Genomic DNA, 6,346 nt, shown 5'->3' on the forward strand with positions numbered 1-6,346 from the left:
TAATCTTAAACAGCTATTTAAACTTGTGTGTCCTATTCTCAACCCGCCTCAGATTACTGTACTTTTTAACTCACTTCTTTCTGAATGCTGTATAAATGTCTTCATCAAAGAAATTGGCAACATAGAGGAGGTTTATTTGGACAAGCTCTTAAATACATTTTAAATGGAAACAAATACTTTAAAAACATTTTAAACAATTTTAAATGTCAATGTATATAGTTATTTTGCTCTCCCTGTCTTTTCTTTTGCCTCACCTCTCTTAACCTTTATTTTATACACATATGGGTATATACTGTATATGTGGGACATAATTTTTACAGTTTTTCTGAATTGCTAAAACACATTTCTTGAAAGCATCGCTCTTTCTTAAAACCTTAAACACAAATCCAAATCTTCAAACTACAATCACAGAACCCCTGGCTCTTCTGGCAATATCAAACAATCACTTAAACCATTTAACTTGTAGTCAACATCAAACAAGGCTTTGAAATCATACACATATTAGTTAATACTACACGCACTACAGATCATTCATCAGACACTACATCAAAAAATGGAGAACACTGTGTCAGTGCATGTAGTTACAGAAAATGCTTATTGTATATAGTACATCTTTTTAAAGAAAACACACACACACACACACAAACACAAACAAAATATATCACACCTAAGTTTGGTCAATATATCAAAAATGTTTATATACTGCATGTATGTGTGTGTGTATATATAAAACACCGCTCTGGTGTGGCGGATGCAGTCTTGACAAGAGTCCACTTCCGAGGGACTTGGAATAGTTAAAAGAACAACAAACTCTTCTTACATTTGTTCAGGAAAGTTTGTTCAAAATGCTTACGCACAGTTTTAAACTAGGCCTCTATTTCTCAAAACTCTACACAGAAAACCACAAAACACACACACAACATGCAAAACATCACATACATCTTGTAAAAGCAAACACTTCTTTCAAAACTATTTTAATCTTCTAAAATAGTATTTTTGCATATTAACTGTACATACAAACATAAAATAAGCACATACACGCCAAACTACACACACATGTGAAAAAAATTAAAACCCTACTTCCATGTGTCTTTTGCTTGTTCAGAGTGCAGTGAAGAACAGGAGTTAGTCATAGCACTCACACATACTGTACATGCATATGCACATATACACTGTATGAACAGTATGTATGACAGAGGAATTTTACACAGTTATGCAACTGAACTGAATCAATACTCAACTGACATGGGCTGTAGGATTACTCTATTGACTTGTTAAAGCTGCTTTATAGCAGAATATGGATTTGATACTATTTTGAAGCTGCTGTGAAACAATCTATACTGTATAAAGCACTTTAGAAAACTTTCTTGACTTTCTGACTTGGCTTGTATGCATGTTCCATGTTCGATATATAGATATTATTTAGGAGTTCAAATGTTCAACTGAGGACGAGGGCCTTCTATCTCTGAGGTGGCTGAGTTTGGTCAGTAGTACTCTGTACTATTGACACTTGGCATATGGATGTAGTTCTCCCCATTCAAGTGTGTCACTAATATGTCCAGAACTTTCTGACTATATCTCCATTTTATATAAGGTATATTTCTTTGCTTGTGTACAACATATCTCATATTTTATCTCATTGGTTAGAGGGGTAAAACTCCCCTCAAAAAAATGTCTATATATACTATTGTATTAGAGAATAAAAGCTGGAGTAAGGAGAATACCCGTCTCTGTGTTTTCTTGCTCCCCGGATGTAACACTCTGAGAGACTGAGAATATTTCTGGTGGTGACGACAACACAATGGGAACACACACACACACATATATATATATATATATATATATATAGTCACACACACACGCAGTGAATATGCATCCCTTGTACAATATACCTGTACATGCAATGTAAACAGAAATGCAAGGGGGTAAAAATAATTAATTTTTTACATAAAACGAGTTTTGATTACTAGGTGAACAATTTATGTATAAGTGTTTTCACACATGATCACTGTGTGTAGGTCATCAGTAGATGAGTATGGCATTAAAATGGCAGTGTTTCCCAAAAGAGCTGTTATTTTCAAATGATGTGTGCAATGTAGAAAACTGTTTACAGTTCTGCAAGAAGTTTGTTTTACAATATCCAACTGAGTTTAAAGCATGTGATGTGCATATAGTTTTGCAGACTTGGTCTAAAGATAAGGTATATCAGTGAATGGTTCCACAAAGTGGCCCTCAAGTATCTTTTTTAGTGCGGCAATTAAAAAAAAAACTGAAATTGTGAATCATTAAAAGATGAGGTTATCAAGATATTTCAGGACGTAGTAAAAAAAAAAAGAAAAAAAGCGCTTTCCTGTGAAAGGAACAGGTAAATATAAACATTTGAACTAGTAAATAGTTTCTGTTATTATCAGCAAAGTGTTCTATCAAAGCATATACAATAAAGTCTGAAATTATTTCAGTGTGTTGTCTTTTTAAAATGTATTTTTGCATCACCTGGACATTTTGAATGAACAAACACCCACCCCCTTAGTGCCCCTTTTTCTGGTTTGAGCCACTGCCCTTTAAAATGTCTGCACACACACACAGACACACCTGCAGAAAACCAGGTGCAAATACACACAAACACACACACACACACACACACACACGTTCCCTCAAGTTTGAACTCACTTGTAAACGTAATGATAACACATACTTTCTCACAGTGACAAGCACCCTTTCACAGGACAATGTTGTGAAACATTAAGGTCCGGGTCAGAGGAAGAACGGCCACTCACAATGCCAGATTCTCTGATGATGGACAGTGTAGTTACACTGGATCGGCATAGTCAGACTTAGATCTCTCACACTGTAAGATGGGGAGATATGAAAAGGGGACTAAACTTTTAAGATCAGATCTATGGGAAAAGGTCAAATTTTATAGTAAAGAAGCTGCAGAAAGCTGATATTTTGAATAGAAACACTGCAAATTCCTCAGAGATATGGTCCTAGCTTGCCATAGATGTATTTAATGATGACACACCAAAAAAATGTAAGTGGATATGGGAGAATTGGAGAATAAACTGAGAAGGCATAAGGCGGGCATACCATGAAAATGGGAGAGAAGAAGTGGAGCCAGAAGTTCAAGGTAAAAGAATGAAATCACAATACTAAAAGAAAACAACGATTAATATAGGCTTAAATAAGCCTTACTACTTATTTACAGGTTTTCTCAATTGCTAACACACTATAACAGATTCATTTGGCCCAATTTTCCAAAACAAAGACACGTTTCTCAAAACTTTTACCACATTTCACCTGTTTTCGCACATGATCCATTTTGCTTAGTGTTTTCATCAAAATTGTTTTACAGTACTTATACATTACAATTAAAGTACATTGCAGAAGTACTTCAGATCAGATCATTTTTACTGTTCTTAGTACTGTAAATATTGTAGCAGACACCCTCAAACTTATAACTGGTAAATTGATTTGTAGCCAAGTAGTCCTTATACGTACTGTATTTGTGCAGAACTAAATCTGCATGCAAAAATGTGCAGATAATCTCGAGTTGCTATGGTCACACCGGTTTGTTTACGCATTAAACTCGTGGCCAGGAGAAAAATATGTCATTCCCTCAACATAACATCTCGAGGCCACACATAAGGATGTTGTTACCTCGACAAAATGATCCCGTGGACACATGACATAATATCATGTACCCACGAGTTAGTGGGCTCGTGGCCACGACAAAACTAAGTGAACCGAACATGTCAGCTCCCAGGCACCATGCAGCTTGGCAGAGGATGCTGAATTTATTTCTTTATTTAATTAACTATTTAGGCTATTTATAGCTGTACAGTTACTGACAGTATATTCCAGTGTGTGTTTACTGTATATTCAGTTTCTTTGTTTTTTAACTTTTCTCTTCTACTGCTTCTCATCTACGGTAAGATAACTTTACAGTAGTGTAATGAAAGCTGTCTTTGCTTACAGCTTTTTGCTGAATTGTACTGTACAGGGCTCGACGCTTACTTTTCTTTTTAGGAGCACTTGTGCTCCTAACTTAAAAAATTTAGGAGCATGTTCAAAATTTTAGGAGCACCTTCTAATCAATCCAAAATGTTATCAAAAAGTAGCCTTTCCATTACGAGGTAATATTTGACTCCTCTAACTTTATTAAAAGTATGTCATCTTTTGTCAAATTCTTAAAATTTTTTATTTTATAAGCTTTTTAAAAATTGTAATTAAAACAACAGAATAAGAGTAGAATAAGAAACAAGTTAAAAATCAAATGAAATCAGTATTAACAAAATGAATTTGTAGAGGTGACATTCACAAACTGGTCCTCATTCCAAAGTAGTCCAGCTGGGGCTCAACACTTCACTGTGCAACTGGCTGTTGGACTTCCTGACTGGAAGACCTCAGGCAGTTCGGGTCGGCAGCAACACATCCAGCACCATCACATTCATCTCAGTTCATCGGGATCTCACATTTATAATCAACTAAACTCTCTACACTGTGTGATGAATCTCTTATTTACACTGTCTACACTTTGCTTATGGAAGGATTGGTGAGATATGTCTGTGATACATTACTCGACGCTGCAAAAACACATAGAAACCTTTGAAGCTCCCCTCAGCGATCACAAATATGATGATGATCGGGTCAGTCGCACTGGTGCTCCTAAAATAAATTTCATAGTCGCACGCAGTAGTTTTCAGTCGCAAATGCAACTGAAATGGTCGCACTGTAGAGCCCTGCTGTATCTGCAGCGCTCTATTTATACTGTTACAAACTAGCAAAAGGATTCCTGTTTCCCAAAAGGAGGTGTTTGTAACAGTGTTTTGAATTGATCTTACTAGTGTGCTGTTCCGTAGACAGGAAAATAGTCTGTGTATTTAATAGTTTTGTGTGTCATCTGAGGCCAAAGATTAGATTCTGCCAAAAGAGAGTATGTTTTTGACTAAAATGTTTCACTTTGACCTGAAAGTGTACAGTTTGCACAAGCTGGTGTGTAGTTTTGAGATTGTGTTTATAGTTGTGATAAAATGGTTAATTGTTTCATGAATTGTGTGTTAGCAATTGAGAAAAACTGTCAATATGTATTAGCCTACTACTTGTTAGAAACAATTTTTTACTATATGTTAGACAATACTGTACATATATGAGAGAGGTTTTTTTTCTGTTTACCAGGTTCTCTGTGAGAGAGAGAGAGAGAGAGAGAGAGAGAAAAAAGTTAAAGTTGGTAAAACTGTGGGGTCAATATGACAACTTACTTCTGGGCAAGGCGTCATGTATAAAAACGTTTGACATTTATCGATCTGACAAACATTGTGTGGTGTGGTCAGATAATGTAAGTCTGTGGTCTACATATTACTCCCAAACAGGCTTTTTGATCAACTTCTTCTTTTATCTTGCTCTTATTACATGCTCCGAAGGCTTTCGTCTTTTGACTCCTCAAGATTATTATACTTATATTTTACATTACTCTGTCAGAATATAGTCGGTTTGGATTTTATTTTTCGATCTTTTTATTTTCCTTTTATTTTAGTATGTAATTGTTATCATCTGTAATTATCACTTATGCTTAATGATAATAGTTGTTAATAAACTTCAGGGAAAGACTTTGTCTGTCTGGATCTCTCCCTGCATCACATATTGTTGTAGTGCATGTTGTCTTCTGCTGACCTTTTAAGTGAATGCAGTTTGTAAAAAACTCACTCACTTGCATTTGTGAAGGATAAATTATTGAGACATTTGATGTTTTGATAGTTCACTTTTTAATTATGATCTACAAAATGTTTAAAAGACCTAAAATAGTTCTTTCCTATTTACGATTACGGCAAACACTGAAAAATTATTTAAACTTTAAGGTGCAGGTGGGATCCTATAGGACCTTCAGCACCACATATGTGGACAGCGCCATGAAATACAAACATGGTCTAGTTTTCCTTTAAAATTAAAACTTCCAAATTCATTTCAGGTTTACTGCTTAGCAGTAGTATATTCGGTAAGGTTTAAAATATATATACATACATATATATATATATATATATATATATACATATACATTTTTTTATTAAGTTGTCTCAATGTACACACCCATATAACACAGAGATGCTGCAAATCTATCATTTAGAGCAAATACTTGTAGTTTCTAGACTTCTGATATGTTGAAAAGGGTCATATAAATATTTAGAAACTTGTTTTGTAACAGTGTGAGCCTCTTTTCAAAAGTTATTGGACTGGAAGTGAAGGTGGGTGTGTCTATGAAGAAAAACAGAGATGTTGCAAATGTATGAGGCTCATATAAATGTTTAGCAACTTATTTTGTAACGATGTGAGCCTCTTTTCAAAAGTTATT

The sequence above is a fragment of the Sinocyclocheilus grahami genome, unplaced genomic scaffold (assembly GCF_001515645.1).
Source record: "Sinocyclocheilus grahami isolate Dianchi unplaced genomic scaffold, SAMN03320097.WGS_v1.1 scaffold1965.1, whole genome shotgun sequence".
Classification (NCBI taxonomy): domain Eukaryota; kingdom Metazoa; phylum Chordata; class Actinopteri; order Cypriniformes; family Cyprinidae; genus Sinocyclocheilus; species Sinocyclocheilus grahami.